This window comes from Ascidiella aspersa, chromosome 1, assembly GCF_963924565.1.
Source record: "Ascidiella aspersa chromosome 1, kaAscAspe10.2, whole genome shotgun sequence".
NCBI lineage: Eukaryota > Metazoa > Chordata > Ascidiacea > Phlebobranchia > Ascidiidae > Ascidiella > Ascidiella aspersa.
Window position 1 is genome coordinate 6,794,089 of NC_139447.1, and position 13,919 is coordinate 6,808,007.

General features: G+C 35.5%; 1 pseudogene; it reads right to left on the reverse strand.

Moving 5' to 3' along the window:
* Positions 1-4,602: 4,602 nt before the first annotated feature.
* LOC146166823 (uncharacterized) lies at positions 4,603-5,668 on the reverse strand (annotated as a pseudogene).
* Positions 5,669-13,919: the final 8,251 nt, after the last annotated feature.

Consider the following 13,919-nt stretch of genomic DNA (forward strand, 5'->3'; position numbering starts at 1 on the left):
ATGTCGCATTAAGTAATGTGTGAAAATTCTCACTGAAAATCTTGCTTATTTCTCGAGTTATGGGACTTTTGCTTTTTAGCTTAATTTAAAATTTTCGACGTTTTTGAATTTGTAAACGAATATTAATAACCTATCCTTAAAAGACCAGACGAGTTGGTATTTCAACATTTTTTTTAAATATTTATTAAGACCCGTCCAACGGCTTCAGTGCTACCATAGAATACTAATTAATTAGTATTCTATGGTGCTACTAAAGGTAGATACTTAAACGTCCATAGTAGGATTCCAAATCCAAGCGTTTTCAGAACGCTTCCTATTGGCTGAAATTTTATGACGTCACAGGTGAAATTTTAAGACGATCAGCTGAACGGCCGTACTAGATAATTTAGTTTTCTTATAGAAGAAAAATACCAAACTGTTAATAGGACACATCGAGCGGCTACAATGCTGTAGAACAACATTTTCGTCCGAGGGCTTATATTGCTAACATTATTCGTGTTAGCGTTTGGGCTCACGTGGGTCAAGTATTATTATATTTAATAATAATGTTTAACCAACCCAAAACCTAAACCAGTCCCTAACCCAAATAATATGCATTGTGGTGGGATTTCTAACGAGGCTCTTTTAATTTATGCCTACATGTTGAAGCACATTTTTTGATACTATTTAAATAAGTCTTTGGAAGATATTAGACAATAAATAAATCTAATGTACTGTTAACATAATTTATTTTTACCAATGTTATAAGTATTAATCATGATATCTCATTTTAGACAACATTCTTACAGTACCCTTGGATATATCATTATATATATTCTAGAAACAACTGTTTTCACAAAAATGTATTTGTTGCTTTAAATGGCACATACCTAACAGATGCATTGATCATGCTTTCTTTATTAAACCAAAAATTTACAACACTAGATAAGGAGACTTACGTATTAAAAAAACAGAAAAAATCACAAAAAACACTGCACAGATTAAATAAAAATGACTTTGAACTATGCATACACATTCTCCGGCTAATAAAAACAGAAAAAATCACAAAAAACACTGCACAGATTAAATAAAAATGACTTTGAACTTTGCATACACATTCTCCGGCTTATGTGAATTTGCAATTAATATGATTAAAATTAAACTGTAATATTTGAAATAATTCATTTAAAATCAGTTTCAGTAATTCAGGCTGTGATGCAAGCAACATCTAGCCATGACATTGCATCCAAGATCTTGGCTCAACAGGAACAGTCACTATTCCAACTGAGCTACATAGGGCTCCATGGGAACGGGTTAAGGAACAACCATACCACATTGCCTGCTGCCTTCTGTTACATTTACAACTCCATTGAAGATAATCTAAAAGACTATTCATAGCATGTTAAACCTAGTTAGTTATAACAATAGAAATACCTATCAAATTAAGAAAGTTGAAATAAAATGCATTAGAACACAAAATAAATATTATATATACAAGAACAGCATAGTTTAGTTTGCACCCTTTTAGGTCGTAACTGTAGCGTCTCACTCACGCTTTTAGGGATTCAAACGGATTTATTACGCTGCTGTCAATTACGCCGCACAACTTCAGCACACGCTAGGTAGAATCATTATGTACACAACAGTTCATGTAACAGACGACACGAAATGGTAACCGGCACATTATAAAACACTACATCCCTCCCCTTTTACTTTAAACATCACGACAAAGAAATTAAACTCAAGTACATGACAATATTACACAAAATCACGAAACCGCACTGGCGTTACAATTTGTCGCCCAGAGCGACTTCGTGTTCCATCAGGCCTATCAGAATTCGGGGAAGAGCCTTCCACGTCGACCAATGGTGGTACATGGGGAACATCCTCTGATTCACTTTCGTCATTGACATACTTTCGCAGAAATGATGAATTTCTTTTCATTTCCACACCCTCCTCATTCTGAATTGTAACTTGGCCACTTTCTTCGCCGACAACTATTTTAGGTTCCGGATCAAAATTGGTAGAAAGCTTGTTGGTTTTGGGCTGCTTCACCAAAACTTGATCACCAACTTTTATTCCAGAGGAAATTGCTCTTCTTTTCTCGTCAGTGTATAGTTTTCCTTTTAGCTTGTTGCTCCAGTCCCTGTCATGAAACTCCTCTTCGGTCACCCTTGGTTCTTGACAAAGCTCCGGAAGCTTTGTTCGCATTTCACGACCAAACATTAAATAATATGGAGAAGCTCCAGTTGATGACTGTGGTGTTGATCTGTACGCCATTAAAAATTTGTCCATCTCAGCCTTCCAATCTTTGTGTTCCGAATGAGCCACACGGATTGCCTTCATTAAAGTTCTGTTTTGCCTCTCCACTTCTCCATTAGCCTGAGGCCAAAGTGGAGTTGTATGGACATGTTCAACACCATTTTCTTTTAGAAAATCTTCAAATTCCTTAGAAATGAACTGTGGGCCATTATCAGTCCGAAGTGAGTAAGGCATACCGAATCGTGCAAACATTTTGCTTAGCGCTTGTATTACACAGGAACTTGTAATTGACCTCATAATTACCACTTCATAGAACCTGCTATAATAATCCACAACAACAAATATGTTGTCTCCACTTGGTAAAGGTCCCAGTATATCAGCTGCACAATCCTGCCATGGTTGACTTGGAGGTAGGACTCTTGCAATTGGTTCTGGTCTGCTGTACTCACTAGTTACTTGGCATCCATGACATTTCTTACACAGGGTTTCTGCATCTCTATCCATCTTTGGCCACCAAACTTTACAACGAAGCCTGTTCTTTGTTTTTACAATACCCTGGTGTCCCTCATGAGCAAGTTTCAGCACAGCTTGACGCAAACTACCAGGAATTACAAGTCTAGTGCCTCTAAGTATCAGGTTTCCATATATACTAAGTTCATTTTTCACATGTAGATAGCTTGGATTAACACATTTTGACCAATCACCTGTTTTTACACAATGTCTAACCACTCTTAGTTCTTCATCTTTTTCGGATTCTCTTTCCACTTCTTTTGATGACATAGCAACAGGTGTACTGTATTCCACAACTTGACCAATAAAGTCTTCAGAAACACTGTTGTCAATACAGCATGCTAAATTAAGCCTGGACAACGCATCGGCAATATTACTTTTGCCTGGTCTGTACACAACTTTAAAATCATACCCTTGCAGTCTTAGCACCCAACGTTCAATACGTGCTGGAAGCTTTGATGACTTTGAGTAAATAAACTGAAGTGGTTTATGGTCAGTCTCTAATTCAAACTTTTTTCCGAACAAATACAAATTAAACCGCTCACAAGCCCAAACTAAAGCCAATGCCTCTCGTTCTGTTTGGCTGTATCTTCTTTCCACATCAGTAAGACTCCTTGATGCATAAGATATAACCCTCCATTGACCACATTGCCACTGAGTCAAAACTGCACCCAATCCATATGGAGAAGCATCTGCAATTACTCTTGTTGTGCAGTCATTGCGAAAATAGGCAAGGGTGTCTGCTTTGGCAATTAAATCCTTTAGTCTTACAAATGCAATGTCCTGGGCCTTGCCCCATGTAAACTTGACACTTTTCTTTGTTAAATCCAAAATGGGTCTTGCAATTGAAGACAAATTCGGGATAAATCGTGCAGAATATTGCACCAAACCCATAAATGATCTTGCTTCACTGGCAGTTTTGGGAGGTTCAGCATTCTTGATTGCTGCTATTTTCTCTTCACTTGGATTAATCCCTTGCTTGCTTAAATCATGGCCAAAAAAAGTAAGTTTAGCCATACGAAATTTGCACTTTTTAGCATTCAGTGTCAAACCACAACGAGACATTTTATCCAACACAGCATACAACCTCTGATCATGCTCTTTTCTTGTACGCCCATGTATAATAACATCATCTGCAATGTTTGCAGTTCCTTGACATCCCTTCAAGATATCCCATATAATCTTCTGATATTTCTCTGGGGCAGAGTTTAGACCAAACATTAGTCTAGTGTACCTGTACAATCCCTTGTGTGTGATAAATGTGGTGATATGCCTACTGTGTTCATCAAGTAAAATTTGATGAAATCCCCACTTCAAGTCCAATTTACTGAAAACAGTACTTCCATTAAGTTCATACAGCAACTCTTCCACTGTGGGTATTGGGTGTCTTTCCCTTACAATAGCTGTATTAGCCTGTCGCATATCCACACACACTCTAATGTCACCATCAGGTTTAGGAATTACCACCAATGGAGAAATCCAACCAGTAGGCCCTTCAGGTGCTTCCTCGATTATCCCCCCCCTTTAACAGCTCTTCTAATTTTAATTCCACTTTTTCTCTCAGCTGAAATGGAATTCTTCTCACAGGCTGTGCCACAGGTTTAACTTTATCATTGATGTGCAACTTCAACTTGTATTCCTTCAACAAACCAATTCCAGAAAACAGTTTTGGAAATCTGGACAAAACATCATCATACACAGAGTTCACACAACTTGGCCCCAAGTGTAGTAATCCTAACACTTCTGCAGTATGCTTTCCAAGCAAGGTGTGACCTTTTTTTTCTGTGACAATAAAATCTGCCTTGCACTCTTGAAGACTGTCTTTAGATTTCACCTGGGCTGTAAAAGTTCCTAAAGTAGCAAGAGGCCCTTTACTGCCATATGCATACAACGTCTTGGCAGACTTTCTGGTTTCTGCTTTAATTTTCTGCTTCTTTAGCCATTCCCATGTATCCTTGTCAACAATATTTGCTGACGCCCCTGAATCAATCAAAATATTTGGCAAGGTAACACCACCAATTACCAGTGTCACTGTATAAAACTCTGTTAGAGGTTTTAGACCAAAAACAAATCCATCACCATCTTCTTTCTCTATTCCATTTTGTACAGTGTTATTATTGGAACGCCTTTCAAAAAGACGATGTCCCTCTTCACCATTATATTTTGATGGCTGGAAACCATTGGACCAACACTTTGATTTAAAGTGTCCAACTCTACCACATTTAGCACAAGCTTTTTTTCTAGCTGGACATATCATATCTTTCTTAAAATGTCCCTTTTGACCACAAGCAAAACAGGTTTTTACTTCTTTTCTTGATGTTGAAGCAACCTGACGTTTTCCAGGCTTTTCAATGTAGTTGACTGTCTGGCTTTCCTCCATCACTTTTGCTTGAGAATTCACAGCTTCAAATGCTTTGGACATTGACAACACATCTTTAAGGGTAAGTGTATCTCTCTCCAGAAACTTTCTACGTAGTGCATTTGAGTGACATTTATCAATTACTTGATCACGAATTTGGTCATCTGTCTCATTTCCAAAATTACAAGTAGCTGCACTTTGCCTTAGTCGACATACAAACTGATCAACTGATTCGTCATTTGTTTGATGCAATTGACGAAACAAGTGTCTTTCAAAAGGTATGTTGCACTTTGGCATAAAATACTCATTTAAAACAGTTAAAGTTTCATCATAGGTCTTATTGTCATCTTCCTCGTTTACTAATGTATAGTAAATTTCCTGCACATTCATACCTGCAGTATGTAGCAACAGTGCCTTTTTCTGAGCGCTACTCGTGATTCCCTTTCCCACCAAGAATAGATTGAAAGCTCGTTTCCAACGCTTCCAGCGTTGAGACAAACCATGTGCATCGTCTTGAACATCGAACGGTTTCAGTGCACCAACATCACTGTTTTACATTCCCACGAGGGCAGGATTCCCTTCCATTACCTTCCGAAAGTTCCACAATCAACCCAAATGTTGATTAAATGAATGAAAAACAGATCCTCGTCGCCAAATGTAGCGTCTCACTCACGCTTTTAGGGATTCAAACGGATTTATTACGCTGCTGTCAATTACGCCGCACAACTTCAGCACACGCTAGGTAGAATCATTATGTACACAACAGTTCATGTAACAGACGACACGAAATGGTAACCGGCACATTATAAAACACTACAGTAACCAAACGGTAAAGTAAGTGCATTTGTAGAGCGCACGGCTATTTACCGACTAAGAGATTTTGTGTTTATTGTGCAATTTACGCTGTAACGGCTTATGCCCCAGATTTATTGTTTACTCGCACCAAAGTGTAAATGCTAAATGTGCTGTTCCGCGATTATCTCGGCGGTCAGCAGTTCGATTATCTGTGGCTACTTAAGGCCGCTATCCGCTTGTAAAAAAACTTCTTCCCAGTCATCGTCCGGTGCTGTTGACAGCGTTGTGCTGTTGACAGCGTTGTGCTGTTGACAGCGCTGTGCTGTTTACAGCGTTCTGCTGTTTAGTTAAATATTGGCAACCCGACGTGTCTCCGAACACCAGTTACTATAGCAATTTTTCGCTACCATTAAGCGTTAAATTGAGGGTTAAACCGCGTTTATCTGGGTTACCCTAAGGCGGAAAGAAGAGTTCAAGAACATCTGTTGTGCGATTTAGCCGTTTGGTTATTCTCGCAGTACCTTGAACGAGTTGTTTCTTGGCGATTTTCTTTAACCTGTTTCAAAAAGGTTAAGAATTGTCAGAAATACTGCGTCCTGGTATCATCCGCTACGACTACCATTCCAACGCTCGTTGTCAGGACGGAACCTTTGGTTGAACAAACGAAGCCTTGGACCAAAACAAACTTTCTTTTGCACTTGCTGTCATGATTGCGACCTGCAAGGAGCTAGCTTTTGGAGGAACTGATCTCGTCGAAAAATACGTTACGAGACGCTCCATAGCATCAACAAAGCATTTGCTTGAAATACGGAACTTCATTGATGAAGTACGGTGCAAGCTAAAGAAAGCGCCGCCGATCGAGGACAAATCACCACGCGGAATCACGGAGAACACAATTTGCCGATGAACATGGTTTTCACAATAACTGATTCTGCCGTGTTAACCAGGCGAAAATACTTTTAAAAATATTAAAAAAATAAAAGTTAATATGCCGACCGAAAGATACGTAAATAATTTTTTTGTGTACGAATTTAAGTTGAAACGCCGATCGCAAGATCTCTTAATAAATTTAAAAAAAAAGCTTACTCTTTTGTACTTGGAGCTCAATAGTTTGAAATCAACGCGTTAAACATGTGAATCATGTGTTGTTTTTGTTGTGCACGAAATAATTTTGTGTCAAAATTCCAAATTCTTTTTAACATTTGGTACGTTTTGGGTTTTAGTTAGGGAAGTCTGAATCAAAGAACGCACAACGCGTCTAGTTAGGTAGAAAACAAAACACGAGACGAAAAAATTCCTCGTTAAAAGCATAATGATTTCTCCACGCGCGACACATATGCTTCAATTCGTGCAAGTCCAAACACGAATTTAGGGATAAGCCCATTACCTGACTTTGTTAAAAGCAATAGTGAATAAGCAGCAATTTAAAATGTATTTTCTTGTGATGCGTCGTTTGTTTAAAAAACTTACATTGAACGAATTGTGCAAACAAAAAAAAAATTGTAAAATTATAAGGTGATGTTGCTCAATGTAAAACATTAATAGTATGTATTTTCGAACAATTTACTGCTCCTTTCTCTTTTATGTTTTCACAGTTCATGTTTTTCACAATGAATGACGGAAGGACGTGGACGAGACAAAGAGACTACAACAAAACACCTGTCGTTCGTTGGCTAATCGACAAAAGAATAACGTCTTGTTGTTGAACGTGTTGCTAAAAGCTACAACTCGTGTGACTCATTGCCTTGTTCATGTTCATTTCGCTCTAATCGACCAAAGCACAAATCTTAATGGGTTAGAAAGATATATGTAGAGCGCACGGCTATTTACCGACTAAGAGATTTTGTGTTTATTGTGCAATTTACGCTGTAACGGCTTATGCCCCAGATTTATTGTTTACTCGCAAAAAGTGTAAAATGCTAAAACTTTATAATAAATCTAGATGTTTTTGATTTAATTTGTTGTCGTTTGAAAAAATGGCAACTATGATTGAAACAGCTCACACCAACTGTGCACAAGCATAAATTCCTTCTTAATTTGTTTCACTTTAATCATACTTTTAATCATAAAAATTGCTAATTAAGTTCTTAATGAAAATCAGAAAATGAAACAAAAATCGTAAGTGTTGTAGACATGGCATCAAAGTGCCAACTTAAAATACAATCAAGTCAATCAGTCTTGTAAAGATAATGGCTTACGGTTTATAAAGCTAATCCTAAGGTGTGTTTAACAATCACTGATGGTGGGTAAAATTGACTTTTTACATTAATATAGTTCCAACTCATTAAAAGTTGTGTGCTTCATTTAGCCTACTTAGACCAACACAATAGATTACACCTATCCGAGTTTAATAAATAATAAACAAAACGAAGTTATTAAGTTTAGTACGTATACCCAGCATAGATGCATACGGTCATTTAAGCAGACTGTACGCAATTTTTTTGTAATGGCCTGTTTTGGCTTTGTATTTTATTTTGCGCTTCTTTTACAGCGTAAGCTTCAAAACGGTGTGAAAGTCTTTACCCATAAGCCAATTATTTTTCTCCTATTTACCGACACGACAATAAACGATGTTGTAAGTAGCGTCTTATGGTTTTGCGTGTTTAACGACTTTTTATTTTTCGTCAAGTACTACAGTACAGACTTGGACAACTAGATTTATTTTAGCTTTTTAAAATTAGATTAGAATTAGAATTAGAGCATTTTAGTTTTTCCAAATTAGATCAGAATTAGAATTAGATCGTTTTGATTTTTTTTCAAATTAGATTAGAATTAGAATTACTGAATTCCTAAATAATCAAATTTCAACTAGAATTTGAACTAGAATCACATTTAGTTTTTACAACCAATTTAATTTAATCACAATTTATTCTAATAAGAACGTGAATGGTAAATATGTGTGTGCTAATTTGTATGCATTTTTATGCTTTTTAGCCTATAAAAATTACATACAAGTCGTTCCAACGAGAAAATTTTAATTGAAATTCTGTGTTTGAACTGAGAGAATAAAAATGCCTATGGACAAAGCAGCATTTTTGGAAAAATCCAAATTAGATTAGAACTACGATTAGAGCAAACAAGCAATTCACAAATTAGATTAGAAGTAGAATTAGCCGAATTTTGCTCTAATTCAATGAATTAGAAAACTAGAATTATCTAGTTATCCAAGTCTGCTACAGTACATTTGCGCTTAATAAAAACCTATTACGTCATAAAATTTCAGCCAATAGGAAGCGTTCTGAAAACGCTTGGATTTGGAGTTCTACTATTCGCTTGGTTAGTGTGACGTCATATCGTGGGAAAAACTACTTCCGGATCCTTTTGGTTTGTCGTCAGTCAAGTTACGCTCAGATTTTGTAACCAAACAAGGCGACAATACCACAGTTTGACACGGTGTCAATCATAGAGAACTAAATTTTAAAACGGAATTTTATGAAGTTAAGGTAGTTACGCTTTGTGTGAGTAGCTTTATGTTGATTTCTTTGCCTAACAGCATACATAATATGTAGCTGGTGTCGACAGATCAGTGTGTTCAGATGACACACAATTTTTAAAGAACGAGCTTTCCAAACTTGGCAGATTTACTGGAATGGGGTGGATTTTGGAAGAAGAGTCTCTGAAGGTTTACAAACAAATGGCAGTTTTATAAATGGTTTATTAATAGCAACTTTATAGCAAGATTTTTAAATCACTTTGAATTAGTACCAGTTATTTAAAATTGTAATACATCTCATTAAAACTTTTTAAGCAAAAGGAAGAAAAATCAATGCGTTCTGTTATTGAAAGTGCAAAACGTGATGCAAATGAAATATTAAGAGGGATGATAATATCTAGCAGCGAGAAAAGTGATATTTTTGAAAAGACTAAGGGTCAAAAAGACAATTCTCTGTGGTATACTTTTCAATTTATTTTCTTCTGGAACTGCCAAATCCAAAATAATTGTGTTTTTTTTTAACTTCAAACAGGTTTTTATATCGTGAATTTAGAGTTACTGCAAGTAATTTTGGAAAGGTTCTCGCTGCTTGCAGAATGAATTCATTCCCTGTCTCATTATTCAAGACACTTGATGGAAAGTACAATCTAGAGAGTGCCCCAGTAAGTGTGTGTGCAACTTTTAAAGGCACATTTAGACATTACATTAGATATGAGATTACTAAAATTTAGTGGTTGTTGCACAGGTGTAGTATTTTGATTATAAAGATGAACAGAGTTGCTTAAAGCAGACAATTATTAAAGCTTCACGTATATTCATGCCTTATTGTCCATTATAGTGACAGCACAGCCTTTTAATCTGTAAAAAATGCATATGCAATACATTTTGTGTATTTTGGATTTTATCTGTACACTAAAAGTACGTCCTCCAACCTATGATAAGCTATCGATGAAAGAAACAAATACTCTATGATAAGCTATCAATGAAAGAAACAAATATTAAAAAAGCATTCAGTTTAGTAATTGGAAATCCAATCTAAACATACTGAAACATTTCTTCAAAACTATTTACCTTCCTCATATTATTAATATTCTGTAACTTGTATACTTGCTTTATAAAATACAAAAAAGTATGAAGGCTTGATTAATGACTTTATTTTGAGATCATACGTTCCTAAACTTAAGATAAAAAGAACAATATTTATTGTATATGAGTGTTAATTAATCAATCGTTGCATGTAAAAATACAAAAAAATAATGTCTATGCTCAGGGAACGTTAACCTACAAGCCAGATGTAGAAGAACAGTTCACATACATTAGTTTTGTTAGCAGGAAAGAAAAATGGCCAAAAATGTCAAGAAGCATATGTTAATTACATTAACAATATATAAGCAGACAAAATTGAGAAGAAAACAAATAAGTTAAACTAAGGAACATTAAAGAACAACAACACCATTATGATAGACAAGTAGGTGGCCTGTATTTTATAATAAACGCTAACAATTATTTTCTGCACTCAGCAATAATTGGAGTTTGAAAGTTAGTTAGGCAACACGTCACTTGAAACAACTTGCTGGACAAATGCTTATACTGATATGGAATATGTGACCAAATACTAAACAATTTGACTCTTTGTATGGCTCTTTCTACATGAATGCGGGCTCTGGAGATTTCTTTGTTAAGCACTACCTCTTGTTTGCTAAACTGGCCATTATACAAAAATGATGGATGATTCAAAGTCACACCAGCTGGCAGAATACTACCAGTTGTAACACATTAAAAATATCTAAAACTCCACAATCTTGTGTTATTGCCTTATCGGAAGTGTTACCACCATATAGAGAACTAGCGAATGTAATTACTCCATTCGGTGCTATGCCAACCAAGCCTTTCAGAGTGTTTCTTCCCTTATAATTGCTATAAGTTAAACAATTGAAAGGTTTTCTGATTTAGCTACTCCGATTTCGGTACAGTCTAACACCATCTGACAATTTTGAAAATTATTGAAACACTTCGGCAAGTCTTTTTGATTTTTTTGCCTTGATGGAACATCTTTTTCCATGCAACCTTGAAACAAAATAATATGAAGAACTTCAACCATAGTTTGAAATATATTTGTCACAGTTGACTTACTGCAGTTAAATCTAGTGGCCAGGTCCAAGTGGGGCAAATTTAATTTATGCTTCATCAAAGTAAGTAATATTTGATCTGAAAGGGGCATTAACTTTACATTCCAATTTTGACGATAAGAAATTTTAAACCTTTCTACTAATTTAACTATTAGAGAAAATGTTTCATGATCTGACAAAGTTGTGTATAATAAAATTTTGGAATTATCAGTTTTAATGTCTGCATATTTGAAGCAGTGCGACTGTGTTAGCCTTTCCATTTTAACGTTTTTCTTTTTATAGAGTTCCAACTCTGCTTCCATAACTTCTGTCAATAACAGGTTGCTGAACCATTTCACATGCATCTGCTAGTAATAATAAGTTATCTTTTAATTTTGGTGCTTCCTTTCTACTGCTGCTGCTGCTCACTTCACTATTTCTTGACTTTTTTCTTTTTTCTGGGTCCCTGAATCTCATTAGTTTTTCTTTGATCCAATCGAACCTACTTGGACCATTATGCTTTCCATTAGGGGAGCGACAGCTACAAATACGTGTCCACGTATTTAACGTAAAATTGGCGCCGGGCTCCCGTCTGCAAAACATCAAATTGTAGAAAAGTTTAATCTGCCTGACAATGAATAACTACAAAAATATAAGTTGCCTATGTGATAAACCACGATGTTAGTATAAATACCTAATAGCTTTTAGCCATTTCTTCCTTGCTGCTGTTTTTGCTGGAAATCTGTAAAATGAAATTCCTCGGCTCGCTGAATTATGTTTGCATTTTGGAACACAGCAATGTGGCATTCCTATACTTTATCTAAAAATAAACTTACAGGTAAGTAACTTTAACTATAACAAAACTTTTAAAAAATTTATAACTGAGAATCTGAAGCGAAAGTTATGCTGCCATTGTGCAAAACATATTAGGTTTATTTGAAGCTAGTAAGACGACCGGCTACTCTCGTGACATCGTCTTATCACAAAACACCAACGGTTTGTTAAACCATTTAAGAATGTTATAAATTTAATAGAACGTTAGAAGAACTCTTTTAAAACTCAAATTGCGTGTAAAAATGACAAGTATAGCATATTATTTAACTGATAAAAATAACAATGACTTTTTCAAAAGGATCCGGAAGTAATATTTTCCCACGGTATGACGTATGGTCTAGCCAAGCGAATGTTGAAATATCTACCCTACTGCTATCCATAAAATACCGAGGGACTTTCCCTAGGAAAACAACCGAAAAAAACTACCTGGGAATCTCGGCGAAATAATTTTTTTCGAAATATTTTTAATGCTGTTTACCATAAGTCTATCATAATTGGTTTAAATGTTAAAACAAAATTTAGACATGTTACTGAACGAATTCTTGGCTGAAAATTGCCATATAGTAAAAATTAACATTACTTAACTTAATAAAAATCATCTGTACTTTCAATCGTTACTGGTTTACTTGCAAAATCACTTTTCTCAACAGTGCTTAACAAAATAAAAATTCGAACAAAGCTAAGATCGATTAAAAACACTTTCCTCACCGAAATTTTTTTTGAAATTGCTATGTGAACAACATAAAGATAGTTAAAATTTCGCCCCAGCCGTTTTCGATCTAAAGCATGCGTGTTTATTAATTGCAAGTCTCATTAAACTAATTTGCCTCGGCAATCAACCTCACTATTACTTCAATAAGTATTGCTGTTGTCTGATTACAATTCCACACAGTTTGTGTTGGCTATTCTGGGCAAACCGGCTAATGCCGGCAAGTACAACCACTCACTGTATTGACTAGACAAGACTGGATATATATTGATATAAGTTTCGCATATACAAGTTGAAAGTTTGCATGAAAGAGAGAAGGCGACACGAGAAAGCGGAAATGATTTATAACCAGGTACCTTTTTGGCAGCCGGGAACTGCAACAATAACACGTTCACACAGGTGAAAAACTTTTATCTATAACGGAAGTATGTGTCACGATATAACATTATTCATGTGTGGAACAGCCGAATGCTCTGTTCTCAGAATGACAGCGAGTGTTTGGTAAAAGGCGTGAAAAAATGACAAATCATAAATCGTAACATATTTGATAAATACACAATCCAATAAATTCCAAATTATCCACTAATTATTACTTATGATGCTACAGATCTAAATAACTTCTTCGAAGGCTACGGCGAAAACCTAGCTAAACACCAATGTCTGGAGCGAAAAAGTAGGAAAGTTTTAAAGTACTTTACCTACCGATAATATTTTTTAAATAGCCATGCTACATATTTAAACATCACTAAACAACATAAAGATGGTTAAAATTTTATTTTAACTTTTAAGCCAGTTATGGTTGACTTATGGTAAACAACATTAAAAGTATTATAAAAATTTAAACAAAAATATTTCGCCATATTGACATACTGGCGCTCTTTCACTATTGTACGTAAAAATTAATAAAAAAAAAAATTTCTTCAAATGCCG